This window comes from Neophocaena asiaeorientalis, unplaced genomic scaffold (assembly GCF_003031525.2).
Source record: "Neophocaena asiaeorientalis asiaeorientalis breed wild unplaced genomic scaffold, Neophocaena_asiaeorientalis_V1.1 scaffold87, whole genome shotgun sequence".
Classification (NCBI taxonomy): domain Eukaryota; kingdom Metazoa; phylum Chordata; class Mammalia; order Artiodactyla; family Phocoenidae; genus Neophocaena; species Neophocaena asiaeorientalis.
The window spans coordinates 1449066-1468787 of record NW_020175432.1 but is presented as its reverse complement, the minus strand read 5'-3'; the positions used below and the strand labels follow the sequence as shown (position 1 = coordinate 1468787).

General features: G+C 48.1%; 1 protein-coding gene across 1 annotated transcript in view; it reads left to right on the top strand.

The window, feature by feature from the left end:
* Positions 1-6: 6 nt before the first annotated feature.
* The window catches only part of MED26 (mediator complex subunit 26), a 41055-nt gene continuing 21339 nt past the window's right edge, over positions 7-19722 (top strand). Inside the window, exon 1 of the mRNA XM_024767294.1 lies at positions 7-71. The gene's annotated coding sequence lies outside the window, so the exon portion shown is untranslated. The remainder of the gene's footprint in view (positions 72-19722) is intronic.

Genomic DNA, 19722 nt, shown 5'->3' with positions numbered 1-19722 from the left:
TGACAGCGGCTCCGCCGTCTCCGCAGCAGATCAGGGACCGGCTGCTGCAGGCCATCGACCCCCAGAGCAACGTAAGTGTTCACCGCACGGGCTGAGGTGGAGGCCGCGTGGGCCCGGGACCCTCCCCCTCCATAGTGCCCCTCCCCCGCAGGGCTCCGGGGGACCCCCCGGCCACCCACCTAACCCCGAGGGCCGCTGCCATCCCGGCCTCTCGCCCCCCAGGCCCGGGCCGGGGGCTGGTCGGGCAGCCCGGCGGCGCTCGGTACGTGAGGCCGAGGCTTTCGTGCGGCCTGGGCGGAGGGAGCAGATGGGAGCTGAGATCAGAGCTTTTTCTCCTCTCCCGCTCCAGCTCTACGACCCTTGCTGCTCCTGACGGAGCTCCCCCGCCTCGCCCTTCCCGGGGGACCCGCGACCCCCGGGAAGCCCTCCCGGCGGGGGGGAGGGGAGGGGGGAAGGCTGTGGAGCAACTGGTGTCCGGCGTATGACTCGGGGAGCCGGTGCCGGCGGTGTCTCGGTCTTCTGGGTGATCAGGGAAGTCCTCTTTCTCTTTCCTCCCGTCTGGAAGCACCTTCCTGGCTTCGGAGGGAACCCCCCTGGCCTGCTTTGCACCTAGCCAGGTGCCCAGGGCACTTGGAGAGTCCCTTTTGGTTCTGAGAGTGGACATGCCTTTGGCGGGTCTCTCTTGGGGTCCCTGCCGACGGAAGATGATCTTGTGGAGAGTGGGATTCTTTCTGTTACCTTTCTGGGCCTAAGTACTCATTACGTCTCAGACCAAGCCAGAGCCCTGCTTTTCGGTAGTGAATTAAAGGTGATTGTTTGCTCTCCCATTCCACCCAGAGCCCTCCGTCGGCTGTCTACGCCCTACCTGGGGTCCTAGCCTGTTGGTTTGTGACCTAGGCCATCAGGGTTAACCCCAGGGTGTCGCTTTCTCAGGTGCTCCTCCATGGAGGCTACTGTTTGTGGAGGGATCTCCCCTGCCCCCCTCCGTGTGTGTAGGGAAAGACTCACCGTGTTCTCATATTTTTTATGAGTGGTTTACGGCCATAGGGGTCATTTCCCCCTGTGGCAGGAGCAGTGGAGCAATGGGAAGATGTAGTAGCATCCAGGTATGAAGTGAGCCCCTGCATTTCCTGGGAGACCAAGAAGTGGCCATTGAAACCACTTTTTAATGTGCTGGGGATGGAAGAAATAAACCATCTTGGGCTTGGCTAGGTAACTTAGGTTTCTGTCACTATGGGGGCTTTTGCTTTTCGTTTACATGAGTTTGGCTGATTACTTTTAGCAGTAGGCTTTAGCCTAGCATTTTGGGAATAATTCATGTTGGATTGTACAATTCTGGCAGAAATAGTTATTTTTGTAAGACTCTGACTTCTGTATCATAAGTAATTCTGTCATTCCTGGTCTTCAGACCCCATTAAGATAGACTTGGTGGTAATTGTCTTTAAGAAATATTGTATACATTTTTGTTATGACTTTGGGGGTGGAGTAGGCACAAGCTATATAAAAACCTTGCAGAATTTTTGCAGAAACGGGTGCTGCAGCAATTCCCAAGACTGAAATATTAGAGGATAAAACAAGTGACTTGAAATATATAGCCTTGGTGACTTTTGCATCAGTCAGAGTGTAATTTCTTGAATTCCATGTGCTTGTTTGCCTTCCGGAGAGTCTGAAAGGTTGCTGAGATATTAGCACTGATCCTTAACGCCACCTAGGAAAGCTTTGGGATCAGGAGGTGCTTTAACGGGCAGTCACCATGTTGTAGATTAGGTGGGGCAGTGACCTCAGGGGTTCCAGTGTTGTGTAAGGCTCTAATCTAAAGGGTTCCTAGGAGTACAGGAGGAAGAGAGGCCAAGCCCACGGTTGTGTTACGTGTCATGGAATGCACATTTCACGTGGCTTATTTGGGTGGACTCTTGTGATAGGTTGTGTAGAGTCCTACTAATATAAGTGTGGTGGATGAAATTGGGAAATCGTCTCTGAATATGAGTGGGGAGAAAGTGCCACCTTTAAATGCTGCTGTTGTCAGTGACATCCCTGAGTATTGTTATAAGCCGTTTGACAGGCGTGTGGCTTGGAGCAAACCCCATATAGAAACTCAGAGCCGTGGAGGGATAGGTTGCTGGCAGAGATGGTGTGACCTTATTTCTGCAGTTTCTCTTGATTGACCTGGGCTCAGGTGAGAGCTAGGTGGCTCCAACCAGGCGGTGCCAGCACACAGCTGTTCTTCTCTTCTGCCTTGCCCAAGTAGGAACTCCACTTCTGTATAGTTAGTTGACACATATTTAAGGTGCTCCTGGAAAATAAAAATGGGGACAGTGTTGAAGAGCCAACACTAAAATTAAACCTCTTCTGAGAGAAGCGACAGAGAATTGTGTCATGTAATGCTTACCTTTATGGGCATGCAAGTATGCTAACAAACTTAGCTTTTGCTTGAAAACCCAATGTCAGGCAGCTGACCTAATATCCACAGGTATCTGAAAACTTAGGGAAATAACAAAGTAACACTTTCTGACCATCTCCCTGACAAAGGAGTTCTTAAGAGGAAAGTTGTTTCTTTGCTCTATATTCTAGCCTCTGGAGTATTTGAATATCTATAGCATCAGGCTCTGAGTTAATAATTTCTCTCAACTCAGTAATAAAGTAAATTCTGTACATTCCTTTTCAAAAAGCAACTAACGGTTTTTCAGAACAGTCGAAGCCTTACTCTTCTTGTGTATGGCAGCCCAGAGTGTTGAAAATTTTTCTTAAGTGCACTCTGTGCCTTTGTTCCATCTTAATCTTGTTTTGTTATGGACAAAGTTGAGGACTGTCTTACTCCTGCCCAGAAATCAGAGTCAGTCCACCCAAGCATAATCTCATCAGCAAATGATTAGGTTCCCGTTTGTATCAGACACTCATTGTTTCTCCAGAGTTCGGGCTTTGTCTTCTCTGTCTAGAGCAGAAGCCTTAGGTGTACTTTCTAAGTGCTGGTTAAACTGACTGAACCCTAGACTCCTTCTTGGGCTGTCCAGCAGGAAACCTCAGGAACTACTTTTCTTCTTCACTGTTCTGCAGACTTCAGGTGCCAAGGGGAGGTGAACAAGGGGCCTCTGCAGAGAGAGACATGGGAAGGATAATTTTCCCACCTAGGAATTTGAAGGTTAAGATACCACTTAGCTTCACTGGACTGCAGGTTCCTCATCTGCAAAGTGGGATTGGGAACTGGTGTATTTGCCCCAAAAGCTCCTTCCAGATCCAGGTTCAGATTCTGGAAGGCGCAGCAGAGGCTAACATGAATTGTTGTTCTAGAAGTTTTTTCTTTTAATGCAAGGTACATTGTGTGAATTTTCTGAATAACAAACACTAACACACTTCTACACAGAGATGTATGCTTTACCTGACTTTGTGCAGCAGAGTCTCCTGCTTTCTCCCAACAGCCTATAAAGGGAGGTGGGGTGAGTAGCCAGTCTCCCCTTTCTGCAGGTGCAGAAGCAGACATCATGACAGTACTGTTTAGTGAGTGTCTCCCATGGCCAGGAGAGGGCAAGATGCCTTTGTTTCCTACTGACTTAATGTGAGGTGACTGCCCTAAAGTTAGGGAGGGACTTAGCCAAAGTCATTAAGCGATAGTGCTTCCAACTTTAAACGCCACCATACTGCTCTCAAACATGGAGAGGCAGCTTCAGAAGAGGCCAAGAAGGCAGCGTCCTTGAGCTGGTAAGAAAAGATGTGGGAGTCTTTTCTCTCCCACACAAGTTTATATGAGATTACAACTTGGGTTCGATTTACCTGTGATAGATCTTACAGGTTGATGACATTAGACAGCCTGTCCCGGAAACATCTTAAGGTTTCTGTCAGGGACACAGAATCCTGGGCCAGACCACACTGTGGTGTGGCAACTGCCAGCTGATGTGGAACTTTTCATGAGTCTTGTGTTCCAGCTTCCTTTTCTGCTTCAAGATTGCAGCACTTTTGATGTTAATTTAAAATGCCATTGATCCTGCAGAAAAGAGGAATCTTATAAGTTCTAAAATGGAAGACTATTAGTTCTGATTCTCATTAGTATATTAGAAGATATGAAATCTAAGCATGTGGACTCTTCCTGATCACACTGGTTGCCCACGTTCAGTAACCTTCCTGTCTTTGCTCCTTTACGTCGTGGCCAGGACGTGTGAGGACAGCAGTGTGGCATTTTATGACTTTGGGAAGTAGGTAGGTAACAGTGTTGGTTGTGAAGCAGGTGTAAGACCTTGTTGTGATTCACTCTCTCCCTCAGAAGAAGGTAGACTTTACATTCGGTCTTCATGGAGGTCCTCAGAGGCGGCTCTTGTCAGGGTATGCTGTCCTGGCTGGAGGTCACAGAGGCCTAGGAGGACAGTCCAAGATCAGCTTATGGGGAAGGGGTTTTTGTCCTGATACAGATATAAACAGGCACCATGGTCACCCGGGCTCATGATGCAGCTTCGTGTGGCAGGACATGCCCTCGGGGGTGCCAAGCGTGGAGCTAGGTGAAGGAGGAGAGCTGTATTTACTTTGCCTCAGTTTTGGTGTCCATGTGAGTGTCTTCTCAGATGGAGTTCTGGTTCATCCAGAACTGATTTAACCCAGCCCAACCTCTAGGTGACTGCCTCAGGGCGTCTCCTGCCCCCCCACCACCACTGTAAACCGCCTTCTGGAAGCTGGGGGCTCTGTCTCTCAGTAGAAGTTGTGCTTTTCCTTTTTATTCCTGGTGGTGGCTCTGGCCTGAGTCCGCCTGGTCCCTGTGGGGCCCACTAGCTGGTTGTCAGATTGGGTGACTGAGTTTGTGGCTCAGTGGCCGGCTGCGTAGGCAGCGCATTTTCAGTCCAGCCTTGTGAGTGCCCACTCAGAGCCCCTTCTCAAACTGCTCCTTTTCACTCTCCAGGCACATGAGTAGCGCTGAACAAGTATTGACACACGGGTTCCATGAACTGGAGAGCATTTCCTGAATAAGGAGGGCCTACCAATATTCCTCATGCTGTGTTTAAAAGTACTCTCTGAATGAATTCCAGGTCTTGGGAGGCAGTACGCTTACATTTCTTTCTTTCTTTTTTTTTTTTTTTGCGGTACGCGGGCCTCTCACTGTTGTGGCCTCTCCCGTTGCGGAGCACAGGCTCCGGACGCGCAGGCTCAGCGGCCATGGCTCACGGGCCTAGCTGCTCCGCGGCATGTGGGATCTTCCCGGACCGGGGCACGAACCCGTGTCCCCTGCATCATCAGGCGGGCTCTCAACCACTGCACCTACAGGGAAGCCCTACGCTTACATTTCAATCACCAAGTGATGCACACTGTTTATGGAGAAATATGGTAAAACTGGAAAAGGTGGCTCAGCAGTTGAATAAACATTTCTAGCAAGCATTTATGGTGCTGGATATGGAGAGTGCAGACCTGGGGGTGCCCAGCTGCAACCCTCCAGGGACCTGGAGCAGGCATAGAGCGTGCACATGGATAGTCTGGGGTGCGGCAGCCTTACAGGGCTACAGCTCTTAGATCCAAGTGGAACAGTTCATGTGTCTTATTCGAAGATAGTTCAGAATTCTTAAGAGCATGAAATGGCTTTCTAGAATCATCATTTTTTTCCATCATTTGAGTTTTCAGAAGGAAAAGGAAGTCAGTTCTTGGTTTGTCTCTGACCTGAGGGGAATGGAGAGTTTGGAGGAGTTGGTAGCAAATCCTTGAACAGTTTGCCCTCTCAGCAATGGGATGGGAAGGGGGCAGGTGTCAGGCTCTGTGAAGGGCCTGGGGCTCGTTTCCAGTACTGGAGTTAGGTAGGCTCTGTGTGGCTTCCGGAGGCAAACCTAGGACTCGGAAGGCAGGAGTTCCTGGGAGGTAGGTGCTGTTGCACTCAGGGGAGCTCTTGATTATCGTCAGAGCTGGCTCAAGAGTCCAGGGCCACCATGCCAGGTGGGCGTGCAGACAGGACTGGGCCCTCTATCTGGGCCCTCAGATTCTTGACCTGTGAGTTCCTGGAGGTTCTGTGATTGTATATGGAGGCTGCTAAAAAGAAGAGTCGTGTCAGGTGATGTGCCACTTCCAGGCAGGTGGGGTTAAAAGCCTTCCAGTGCTCCTGGGACTGCAACAGAGTTTCCTGGATTCATCCATTGGAGGCTGTAAAATGAAGAGCTGCTGTTTACTGAGCACTTACTATATGCCAGGTATTGTGTAGAGTGCTTTGCATCCTTGGTGGTTCTCTGAACCACTCTTGCAAGTGGATGCTCCATCTTCATTTTAGGGGAGAGCAGAGGTTAAGTGATCTGTCCAGTGTCACAGAGGTGGATATGGGAAAGCTCTGGGCCCAAACCCAGTGCTGGTTGGCTCAGAAGCCGATGGGCTTAACAACAGTGTCCCACCTCCTACATAAGCAGTGCCCAGCATGAAAGTTGAACTCCAGTGCGTCTTCTGAGGTTAACCTTAAATGTGAAGTGTTTTTAAACGTTAAGTTTTGCATTTCTATTTCCTTCCCATATCCTACCACCTTTCCCCCCTTAAAATCTTCTAGCCTAGTGGGTCCTAACCTTTTTGGGTGTTAGGGTCCATTTTTATGATCAGAAACATTCAGGAACTTCCACATAATGGCAGGTGTACTTTGAGTAGCTGTTTTTTTGTTTTTGTTTTTGGAGAAAACTCAAGGACAGAAGCTACTCCTAATCCAGTAATGTTTTGAAATGAAGTTATAGCTTGTTGTCAGAACAGCATCTACTTAAACCTGGAAGCCGACTTTACTTGTATGTGTGTGACACCTAGGATCGAACCCTTTGTTCTACCTCTGGTTGGGGCCTCCTGTTGTCCCTACTGCTCTCCCTTTTCCAGAAACCTTTCCTGCTTTAATCAAAGACAGTCTCCTTCTGGCACTGTACATAACTTAAAAATCCTACATTCTTGCTGAGTATAGGTCTTGTTGAACACGTTTTCTATGGGATTGCAAGCTCCTTGCTGGCAGAGCATGAGTATCCAGAACTTCTTCAGCAGGTATCCCCAGGTATCCAGAACTTCTTCAGCAAGTGGGTGCTCAGATGCTTGTTGATCTTCCGTGAAAAGGGCTGGTCTTCAGAATTGGCTGTCAGCGCTTACTGAGCAGGTATGAGGTGCCAGCACTTTTCACCTTTAATCTGTACAGCAACCCTGGGAGGCAGGTACCAGTGCAGAAACTGAGGCTCAGTGGACACACAGCTAGAAGGGATGACACTAGGGTTGGAACCTACCCACCCAGTCCTTAGCCACCTGCTGCTGCCTCCCATGTCACTCGAGAGAGGGCAGTGGATACAAGGCAGACATTCCACTCTCCTGCCTGGATTTGGATCCTTATGCTGGATTCATCTGTACAACGTTTTTATGCTTGTCCCAGAGGAAAGTTGTACCTGAAATACTTTCTGCTTTCTCTTGAACTGGCTGAGGATAAGGTGTGAAGTGTTTTTTCCTTTTTGTTTCTTGGCTGGCATTTTTCACCCCTGACAGAGAAGGTGGCTCTTGATCTTAGATTCCCTGGCTGTCTGTGATCCCTGGAGACACTGTTCAAATGCTACCTTGGGATCCTGTGTCCTTTTTTGGTCATGTGACAAATCAAACCCTTCCTGGACACCCCCCTCTCCCGAGTTTCATTCGTCAAGGGCCAAAAAATGGGTGATGCTTTCTCCAGGCCACACCCTGTGGTGGGTCAGCCTCATGGCTGCTGTGGAGACTCTAGTCACTCGTCCACTGTGTGCACAAAGTGATTTTGTAGGTGGCTGGCCTTGGCTCTGTGATGGGGGTTCTGTGGTGCAAACCTCAGCAGTCAGGTGAGTTACTGACGGAGAACTCAGCTGCACATGACTGTGGCTCACACCGAGAGGCCATTGCTGGCCTGGCAGCCCTCCTCCAGGTGCCGGTGGCCCTGCTGTCCTGCTTGTACCTTCAGCTCCTTCCCTTACCCACAGTCCGGTCAGATTTGGCTCCGCATGGCGCCTGGCCCCCCAAGCTGGCTGCAGCTCTGCTTGCACACACCTGGGGGCTGGTTCTCCTTGTCCCCTTGATGCCTTACTTGGATATTCCCGCCTCCCCTATTCCACCTTAGCTCTCTTGACCCCTCTTTCCATCAGGTCCCTGGCCTAGCTTGGGTTGGATCATGGGGTGGTGGTCACGTCCGCTTTCCCCTGGGTGATCCCCAAGATAGCTACCTGTGTCCTCCTTCTTGAAGCCAGTTCTCCTGAAAGCCACTTCCAGTGAACACTTCGCATCTTTTTTTTACCCCTTGGTGCACCTTGCATCTGTGCCAGGCAAATAGTTGGCAAGCTAGCTTTTTAGAGCTGCGAGGGTGGGGGGTGAGTGACTCTGACGTGTAGGTATATAAACTAGGAAGAGTTTACCCTTTCTGCTCATTGTTTCACATTGTTTCCTTCAAGTGTTCAGTTAGATAGTTGCAGGCAGAGCACCCTTACTAATTCTTTTAACCCCTTTTCTCCAGAGGGAGGGTGGCACTGCACTCATGACAGGAGCTTAAACGCAGAGGGGCTCATTGGCTTGTGTTACTTAAAGGCCCAGAAATGGGTCTCTTCTCAGGTGACGACCTGGCTTTACTCCCTCTCTCTGTTTTGCTTTTTGTTGTGTTGCCTTTGCATAGTGGGTGTCTTCTCCCCAGCCCCTGCAGCTTTGGGATTCACCCTCACTGACCATTCATTATCCAGGGGCAGAAAGAGAAGTCACCTCTTACCCAGAAGGCCCAGCAGACATTTCCTGGTGCCTTCTCTGGACTTTGATTGAAATAGCAGGCTGTGTTCGTTGGTTCACCCCTGAATCTTGGCATGGTGTTAGTTCCACCCAGACTGACCCAGAGTAGAGGGGGTGCCCCCAAGAAACATTAGGTCCTGTTAATGGGAGAATGAGATGGGGAGTGGGCTGGTGGTGATCCCTGAGTGAGTGCTGGTTTGGTCACCTCTCTGATATGATAGTACCTTCAAATAGGTGGGCACCTTCAAATAGGTGGGTGTCATGCTAGGCCTGGGAGACTTGGGTCCAGATGACAGAATGGATGTAACTGAAATATGAGGTCTGGCGTAAGCAACGGGATTGTTTGGATGGCGTCAGATCACAGCCAGTGTTCTAAGTACCCACTCCTGGTTGAACTGCAGACTCTGATTTGCCTGTAGTCTCACTTGGGTACCTTGTCTTAGTGCAGGTGCTAGGTTGCAGCTTCTGACCCTATCCTGGGCTAAGGAGCCCTTTAGGAGTCCAGGAGAGCCTCACCATAGCACTGCTGATTCTCCTGTCCCCATCACCTTTCCTGATGCTGCAGTAACTGCCTGGATGAGCCTGGGTAGAAGGAGACCGTGCCTGTGACCCAGGCAGGAGCCGAGTTCTCCAGACTTCTGTTCATTCGGGCTCAGAGGTATGGCTGATTACTCGGAGGTCTGGTCCGAGCTGATTGTCTTGCCCATTTCCTCTTGTCTGTACCCCCCATCCCGTCGTCGTCATTGTTGTCCTCCCCCCCACCCCCCACTTACCAGAAACTGGTACCTGCATTTCTTTCCCTTAGGTTAACTGAAATGCATTGGGTCAGGTGATCTTTCGTGTCCCTCCATTTTTCCCTTCCAATCTGAGGGGCTGTAGGCAAGCACCCGAAATTGGTGATGTCTGCTCCCGCTTTGCTGGATGCTGGCAGCCTGGCAGTGGCAGATGTGGGCCACATGTTACATTTTAGGCGTGTCTGGGGGCGAGGAGGTTTGTGAATGGTTATTTCACTTTCACTTCTATTTTAAAGGAGCTTCTTATTCTTAAGCATTTAAAGTTCTCCCTTTGAAGGTTGGTCAACAGGCCAAAGCTTCCACTGAGTGCAGGAGCCTCACTTCTCACCAAAGGGCAAAAGTATCACCCTCCCAGGTGTTGTGAGCTCATCCTGCATTCGCTTGTAACCTTTCTCCTCTCACCACTGAGTCAAAGTACTGCTTGGGATTGAAATTGGAGTGGGAGAACTGAGAGGGAAACTGTTCTTTTTTTTTGTCCTCAGCATTGTGTGTGTCTGTGTGTCTTGTGGACAGACTTCTTCCACATGGCGGGAAATGTAGCAGCTCTGGGATTTGAACTCTTGAAAGCTAGGACGTAATCAAAAATGGATTCACTGCCTTGCTTCCAGTTTGAAAACTCCTGGAGAATCACTCCAGCTTGGCTTGGGGGTGGGGTGAAGGGGGATTTGTAAGAAAATGGCAGTACCCTCAAGAAGTCAGGGAGGAGCTTGCAGAAGAAGCAGGGTCTGTTGTGCAGACAGAAGCAGTAGGTGTCCCTAGACTGCTGTAGCCCTCCCATGTGGCAGGACAAAAACAGTGAGGTCTGGGGCGGGTAGGTGGGGACTGTCAGGGTTTCTGGTGAACCTGCTTATCAGCCCCACTCAGAGTTAGGGGAGCAGGAATCTGCGTGTTGCCCTGGGGATGATGCTCCTGTGTCAGTACAGTGGGCATGGTTTTCTGTACTGTTGGTGGTGGGCTCCCTCGAGTTGGGGAAATAGGAAGTGGCGTCATCTGCTTTGTAAGATGAGCCAGCAACCTTGGGCATGAGGATGCCCTTATGCTTGTCATTCCAGGCTGTCTCCCTGGGTCATCATGCTGTGCTCAGTGGCCTGCCTCAGGGTCAGTGCTGAATGCATCTCCTTGGGAACGAAGCAAGCCTGAGGCCTAACACTGAGCGGTTCCCATTGTCCCCTGGCTCCCTGTACCTTACTGCATTGGCCTTTCCGCTCTCTTCAAACCTCATGCCCACGGTGCCTCCTTCCCCTTGAGTATTTTGGCTTTGCTTTGGGGACCCCTGTCTGGCCTTTAAGACTTTGCCCAGGTATTCTCACCATGGCTTCCAGCAGTGCATGGCCCCTTGCAGTCCAGCTGCCTGCTGCCCTCGGCATGCTGTGCTTTTGGTTGGTGGTGCCACAATCCACTGCTTAGCTGGCCACCTCCCTTGGTTGCCCCATTCCTACAAGCAGGATCACTAGGGAGATGTAGCTGCTTCCCAGCCAGCCTCCTGTGTCCTGGTCTTGCCTTTGTGCCGGCCCCAGAGTGAGTGTCCAAAAACAGACTGGGATGTTTCACCCCCTCTGTTGGGGCCGTGTGACTGACTGGGTAACATGTGAGCTCTGTAGGTGACATAGTGAAGAAGACAGTCTTTCTCTGGGTGGAAAACTTGGGCTTTAGAGTTGAGCAGAACTGAGTTGGAATCTTGACTGCTGTTCACCATGTAGCTTTGGAAGAGGTTAGGTTTGTAGCCTTAATTTTCTCAGGAGGATGTACATAAACTGCTTAGCAAAGCTGTTGAGAGTAGGATGTGGTCCCTGGCCTGAAGCATCTTGGATGTTGATGTGTGCATGGTAGCAAACAAACTTGGTGGTGGGCAGCTCACCCAGCTCCCATCCCCTACTTCCTCCTTCCTCCCTCTGGTCCATGCCCATGGGATGCTTAGTGATTGGGGTCTAGCCAATCATGGGGCTGCATCTTCCTGGCCAGTGATTGGTTCAGGGATGGACCTGTGGCCATCTGAAAGTTTTAGTGCTCTGCTGGGATAGTTGGAGGAGACTTGAATGGGGAAGGATATGAGCAGGTTGCTGCTAGGGTCTGCTGCCTAGGGACAGCCTGCTCAGGAGTGAGACTGGCCCAGAGGGATGGGGAGGAATAAGTTGCCTAGGCCCAGCTGGCCCTAGGTGAGTCAGTGGCTTCTTTTCTTGATGAAGCCCATTTGAACTGGCTTTTCTGTCACTTGCAACCAGGAGAGTCAGCTGAGCACATTATGCCCTAAAACCTCTGGCTCAGGCATCCTCTCTCCTCCCCTGCTGCAGCCGCACTCAGCTGCTCATCAGCTCCTGACCCACTGTTACACCCCCACCTGGGTGGCCTGCCCTCCCTCTATTCTCCCTCCTTCCTTCCCTTCCTACCTGCCTCTCTGGGCTCCAGGTCCAGCATGCCTTTCCCAACAAGCCCAGTACCAGCTGTCGCAGGAGCACTGTCTTCTGACTGTTCTGGCATCCTGGTCTGATCTTGCCCACGTTTAACTTGTCTGACATGCCTGTGTCCACCCCACCCCATTCTTTTGCTGATGCATAGTTCATTCTGTTAGGGCCAATGACCAGTTTATTGTGGATCCATCTCTGATTTCAAGCTGTGGGTAAGCGCAAGCAGTGCCTAACCTGGGAGGACCAAGCTGGGTTTGGGGTAAGAAAGAGTTCAAGTTTGGTGGGGACTGGGCAGGGCAGCTGCTTGGCTTACTAGTATTGGGGTTGGGATGGCTGGTTCCCTGGAGGATGCCCCCCTCCTGTGATGACTGCTTGGCCCTCTCCAGACCTCAGCTCTTTGGAGTCCTCCTGTGGTGCGTCAGTTCCCTTGGAGCCATAGTGGCATGGTCAGCACTCAGGCATTGAGCCTGTCCTGTGTGTGTCACTCAGTTTTAGGGAGTCGAGATTCTAGGGGCTGGAGACAGGACTCAGGAAGCGGGGGAGGTGGGTAGCTACAGGTTTTGCAGCACTTGCCTAGCCCCCCTCTCTGGTGTGATGAATCCCTCAGGCCCAGCGCCCCCAGGAGTGCACATGCCTCCTCCCTCCTTCGGGCCAGGCCTGGACTCCCCCTAAAAGAAGGTTCTGAACCCTGAACCCCAGCTGTTCTGTGAGAGCAGCAGCTCCAGGTCCTACTTGGTTGCTTCCACCTGAGTGGCCTCGGGGTGAATCACTTAGTGTCTCCGGGCCTCAGTGTCTTTATCTGTGATATGTGGCTCTTGGTGCCATCTCCTAGTGGCGTCATCCTAAGGGGCTGAGCATGTTAGGTGCCTGGTGCAGTGTCTGGCTTGGTTTAGTCACCTAGGTGAGGGAGCTGATACTGTTTCTCTGTTAAAGATGAGGAAAAGAGTGAGGGGGGTTGTCCTTACCTGAGGCCTTGCAGCTGGAAGGAGCAGAGAGTGGATTTTAATCCTATTAGTGGGTAATAGACCTGCAGGTGGAGTTCAGCATGGAGGGACTGGATCTCATTCAATCTAATGAGCAACCCTACTTAACAAATCAAGTGTTCAGTGTCTTTTGGCATCATCTTTATAAGGGTTATCTCTTTGTAAGGACTTTATCTTTGGACCATAACAGAAGCAGGAGGACAGGAGCAACTCATCATATGCTCATTCTGTGCCAGGTATTATACCATTTAATAGATGAGTCTAAGGTTTAGCCAGGGTAAGTAGCTGGCCACCGCACAGCTGACCTCAGCCTTTACTTTTCTTAGGAGGCAACACTCTGCCCAATGCAGGGAGGAGAGGGGACTGCGAAAATCCCTGCTGAGCTCTTTCCTTCCTGGCTGAGCACTGCTGCTGATGGAGATGGTCTCTGTCTGCACTGTTCTGTATGGTAGCCACAGCCACATGTGGCTAGTGAGCACCTAATGCGTGGGTGGTACACCAAGGAATTCACTTTAAAATTTCTATTTAATTTTAATGCCTACCTGAATTGGACAGCGTGCTTCCAGGGCCTCATCGCTTGTGCTTTGGGTAAGAGCTGGGGCCTGTGCTGTGTTTTTCCACATGGGGAGTTGGGTAGCATGGGGGTACAGAGTATGGCCCCTGTCCCCTCCCAGCGACCCTCAAGTCTTGACCCCTCCCCTGTCACACAGCCTGGTTTCTCTGATATCTCTGGGCCCCCTGAGCCATGTCAGCTCCATTCACGAGGTCTTGTCTCATGGAGAAGAAAGGCTTCTTCTCATTTCTTTTTTTTTTAATTTTTATTTTTTTGCGGTACGTGGGCCTCTCACTGCTGCGGCCTCTCCCACTGTGGAGCACAGGCTCTGGACGCGCAGGCTCAGCGGCCATGGCCCACAGGCCCAGCCGCCCCGCGGCACGCGGGATCCTCCCGGACCAGGGCACGAACCCGTGTCCCCTGCATCGGCAGGCGGACTCTCAACCACTGCGCCACCAGGGAAGCCCTTCTTCTCATTTCTTAAGTACGGTTGGTGAATGCAAAATCCTCTGGGCCTCCCCCCAAATGAAAAAGACAAACGGACGGCCAGAAAGAAAGGGAGAGAGGGAGGGAGGATTGAAGGAAGGAAGGAAAGAAGGGAGGAAGGGAGGGAGGAAGAAAAGTATTTCATATGCAAGGGGTTTGGAGTTCAAATCTATATAGCTCTGTTTCTGAGATGTTTGTCCTTGGACAAATCACATCAAATATTGCTGACAATCTGTCAGACTTGCTGTCCTCTATAAAGCGAAGACAAGCCCTACCCTACTGAAGGGTTAAATAATGCCTGAAGGGAAGTTGCTGGGTTCATCGTAGACACTGAACACATATAAGTCCCCTCCCTGCTTTTCTTGGGGGTTGGGGGTGGAGGCAGTTACTCCCCTGGATGAGTTTGTAGATATTTAACTGTGGTTTTCACAGATGGTATTTTTTGCCAAAGATAGTCTTCCTTTTAGTGTGAGCAATTACCAGACAACATTGCATAATTTTGCACATTTCTGAAAGCTCCCTAGGGGGAAGCAGGAAGAAATTGGTTGTAGAACAAAATCCCACAGCTGTAGAAGGAAAGGCACACTTCGGAAGAGGTGCTTGGGTTGGAACTCGCAACCAGGTTTACAGCCTGCCTGAACTTCTCCGAATCCCTCTGTATTGTGGTTGCAGACTGGGGAGGGGAGGGATCAAAATACAGATTTGTGTGTGTGCGCGAAATCGCCTTTAGGAAGCAGTGTTCTTTTGGTATGGAAAACTTACTCAGAACTAACAATCACAAGCTCCCAGAGACGTCACCAGACAGAGAAATGTTGATATGATTAGTAATCAGAAAATATACCTCATATTCAAATATGTGGGGGGAAAATGTTGTTGGCAGGTAATCAAGACGGCGTTAAACTGTCCTGTTGCTATTTTATATCTCCTAGAGCATCTGCCACTCTACCCACCTCATCCCACAGCACCTTGCTCCAGGACCTAGGAGTAACTTCATACTTTACCCTTTTGGAAAATATTTACGTGGCAGGAGGCATAGCCATGGCCACGTCCTTTGATCAGGTCATTTTACTCTTGGAAATTTATTTACAGATACATGGTCATTTTTAATAACAATGTTAATGAATATATTTATGTAATAATAATTTTTAATATCATTAATTAAATGGCGTGGGAGAGGCTTAGGAAACATGGTGTATCCACAGAGTCAAATGGCGTAGAGCTGTGAAGAATGATCCTGCAGGCTCTGAAGAAAAATGGACAAGCCTTGCCATGATGAAGAAAAGGAGCATTTTTTGTCAGCCTTGCACAACTAGAAAAGGCACAAAAACTAGAACTTGGGGTAAAATGGGAAGCATTTGTATTGGGGCAATAGGAACGGTTTTTGTTTTTCCTGTGCTCCATTGTTTTTTCAATTAAACGTAAAAAAATGAAAATAAAAGTAGATTGATTTAGCCTGAAGAGCACTTGAACTATTGAGAGCAGTCAGATGTGGAGTGGATCGTGGGGCCACTGTGTACTGCAGCCAGTGGAGAGGAGAGGATTATTTCCTCTCTCATGCCTTTCTGGGAGATTCAGAGCAGGGGTGTGCAACTCTTTACCCCAGTCAAGTCCCCCAGTCGTATTTTTCATGCTCTCAGAGCACTGGGGTCCAGCCTCCCAGGACAGAGAGGATGTGCAGGACTCTTTTTAAAAATTTATTTATTTATTTTATTCTAATTAATTAATGGCTGCGTTGGGTCTTTCTTGCTGCACGCGGCTTTCTCTAGTTGCAGCAAGCAGGGGCTACTCTTCGTTGTGGTGCTCGGGCTTCTCATCGCGGTGGCTTCTCCTGTTGCGGAGCACAGTCTCTAGGTGCGTGGGCTTCAGTAGTTATGGCACGTGGGCTCAGTAGTTGTGGCTCGCCTGTCTAGGGCACAGGCTCAGTAGTTGGGGCACACAAGCTTAGTTGCTCCACGTCATGTGAGATCTTCCCAGACCAGGGCTCAAACCCGTGTTCCCTGCATTGGCAGGCAGATTCTTAACCACTGCGCCACCAGGGAAGTCCTGTGCAGGACTCTTGAGTTTTTATTGCAGTCAGTGCGGCCATAACTGTGGCCCTGTTAAAGCCCCAGCATCATCCGTGCTCCCTGCTTTTCTCCACCTTAGTATGTCCAGTCTATCTGTAAGTCCTGGTGGCTCTGCTACCAAAATGTATATTCTCCCTTCATCATCTTTTCTCCATCTCTTGTCCAAGCCTGGCCATCGCCCTCTTGGAACACTTCCCTCTTGCCCCTTCCAAACCAATATCAGATCACATCATTCACTTAAGATCCCATGTGATTAGAATAGACATCCCCTCTCCTTATTGTCATGATCTACAGGTGCTATGTGACTTGGACCCTTCTTTCCTTTCTCATCTCAGTTTATACTTCCGTCTCCCTCATTCATGACTGTGCACCTCTGCTCCCCAGATCTGTGACCTCAGATTCCTTCAGGCTTCTGTAAAGAGCCCCATCCCCTCCCTGCTGTCACACTGCCTGCCTCCAGACTACGTGTGTTCATGGCACACATAGGAAATAGGGTATCCAGGCAGGGCACTGGGAAACTAGAAGTGGGAGTGGGGGGAGGAGCAGTACATTTCTTCAGTATAGTTATGAGAAAAGTAAAGTGTTAGGGAATGTATTAAATATTGAACTTCTGTTGACTTTCCAGGTAACATTATTGATTTTCATAAAAGGGAGCACTGTGTCCATGAACATAACTTTTTTATGTTAGGTGGGCTTTTTTGTTTGTTTTTGCTTGATGTTGATAATCACCATGGAGAAATTCAGTTTGCATGCAGAGATGATAAAACCTAGAACCATTTTTTTAGTAAACCGTAATTTATAAGAGTTGGTATCTAAAGAATCCAGGTTCTTTCCTCTTTTCACTTATATGTAATGTTGAATTACAGTAATGCAAATGGATTTTAGTTTCATTCAAACTTTATTTCAAGCACTTTGAAGTAATGAAGAACTCTAATTTACTCTAGTGGTGTGCCCATAAATGTTCGACAGCTGGCTCTCCAGGGAAAAAAAAGTATGCCTATACACACATAATTTATAAATTATACTGATAGAGAAAGGATAGGTAGCAGACAATTTACAAATAATAATGAAACACAACACTTCATTGTCAATTTGATGTAGTCAGTTGATTCTCACAGACTGCTTTCCTTGTTTTTTGCTGAACTTTTGTATCTATAATCAGCATATGAGTGTAGTCCTGACATGAATGTTGACTGATAATTTTTATGTTAATGAGTCAAGTAATGTCTTAGCGAATCAGAAAAGAGTTCTCAAATACTGGAAGAATATTTCCTCATCGTTTGTGCTATTCCTAATGTAACAGCTACAGGCATGACACACTTTTAAGTTTAATCTGCATAATCAACATTTTCTTAAGTCTAAACCCCAGGGGTTGGTGAACTATTTCTGTAAAGTGCCAGATAGTAAATATTTTCAGCTTTATAGACCATACAGTCTCTGTCACAACTCTGCCTTTATGCATAGCACAGAAGCAGCCATAGACAATTTGTAAACGAATGTGGCTGTATTCCAATAAAACTTTATATTCACATAGTTGATTTTATGTTATGTGAATTCCACCTCAATAAAAAATACATAAAATGAAGTTTTAAAACTCTTTACAAAAACAGGCATTGAGCTGGATACAGCCCAGGACTCTACAGAGGCCACCAACTCAACAATAAATCAAGCCCTGATTTGTAGTGTTTGCCAATTTCCATGGTATAAATACTTCCACTATGTTTGATTTCAAGCTACTAACATGTGTGTCACCAAATGTGGAGTTGGGAAGAGATGCCTCAGTAGTACACCATTTTCACCATGAAGATATAGTAGTAATGAATAAACTCAGAAACCTAGATAAAATAGTAAATGTGAGAAAATAAGTAGGAAGTGATGAGTTTTGAGTATTTCATCACCTTTGTTTTCAGTATAACTTATTGTATACAGTTTCTGTCATTGCATTTTCTTTAAGTTAAAAAATCTGTTATACTTTTTTAAAAAATTGAAGTATAGTTAATTTACAATGTATTAGTTTCAAGTGTACAGCAAAGTGGTTCAGTTATATATATATATATATGTATATATATATATATATATATATCCGTTTTCAGATTCTTTTCCATTATAGGTTATTACAAGATACCGAGTATAGTTCCCTGTGCTATACAGTAGGTCCTTGTTGTTTACCTATTTTATGTATAGTAGTGTGTTTATATTAATCCCAAACTCCTAATTTATCCCTCCTCCCCTTTCCCCTTTGGTGACCATAAGTTTGTTTTCTATGTCTGTGAGTCTGTTTTGTAAATAAGTTCACTTGCATCATTTTTTTTTAGATTCCACATGTAAGTGATATCATATGATATTTAAATTTCTCAGCCGTTTCTCACTGAATCACTTTGCTGTATACCTAAAACTAACACATTGTAAATCAACTATACATCAATTAAAAAATACATATATCTCCAAATGAAGATGCCCTTGAGAAGTAAAAGAGAGTGCTAAAAGTAAATTACATTAAACAATTTTTGACCACAAATGGTTTATTAAAAAGCAATAAAAATTCCATTTAAAAACTATTTTTAATAAAATTCTAAAACTTTGTTTAAAAGATGAAAAATCCAGGACACACGCTAAAATGGATAGGATGCCGAGTTAACTAGGACAGAGGTCACCCCAGACCTCAGGAATATGGCAGTAGAAGTAAGGCAGAGGTAGTGTCCATCCTTGCTGCTCAGAGGAACATCTCAAGTGATATTTATTTCAACCAGAATCTTCGTCAAATGAAATATAAGTCATTCCTGCTCCTTGGGTACTATGTCTGCTTATGCATGTTGGTGCCTTTGTTTTTTCAGGAACTAAACATAAAGCTTACAAGCACCAACTCTGGAGCCAGACTGCCTGGACCTGATCCTGGCTCCATGCCTTATTATCTGTGCGGCCTTGGGCAAGTTACCTAACATCTTGGAGTGTCGCTGCCCTTATACAGAAAACGGGGGAAGTAATAATACCTATCTCCTGAGGTTGTTTTGAAGATTAAATGAGTTAATACACGTCACACGTCTAGAACAGCACCTGGCACCCATGTGCCATTAAAACTGCTTGTGCAGTTTTAATGCTATTAGTGTCTACCGTGTACCTGACACTGAGGTATAAATAGAGGTGATCTGTGAGCTGGGTAGAGCTCAAGGATTTGTGTCGTTTCTTAGTACAGTATTTTTAAGACTGGAATTAGCTACAGAAATACAAATGGAGGTTTTCTATAAAAACCCAGTTATGTGACTTTTCTAGAAAATTTAGAATGCTGCCAGGCAGGAGATAACTAGCTGCCCACAGCAGCCTTCAGGTGGTCAGTCCCAGCCTTACCATTGCATTTTTAACAATGGCTGCGTTTAACATCTGGCTCCCAAGATTCCTGAAAGCTTCACCACAGGCTCTCATGGGCTGGTGTGAGCTGGCGCCAGCACACACTTGGGCAGAGTCCCTACCCCTGTCCTGCTTGGATCTGGGCTGTAGGCCACAGGCTCCTTGTCCAAGATGGCATCAGTGCCTTTGCAGCTGGCTGCTGGGATGGTTCTCTTGGCTCGAGTGTCATGGAGGCCATGCTTGGAGCCCATTATGGGTACACGATGAGCCAGCTGTTCTGAAGGTGGGGTGGGGCCAGAAGTCTGCTCCAGACCCTTTGCTGCCCCAGGTTCTCTCTGGGGCTCCAAGCTGAGGCGACCACCCCTCCTGGCCCAGGCTCTGGAGGAAGCC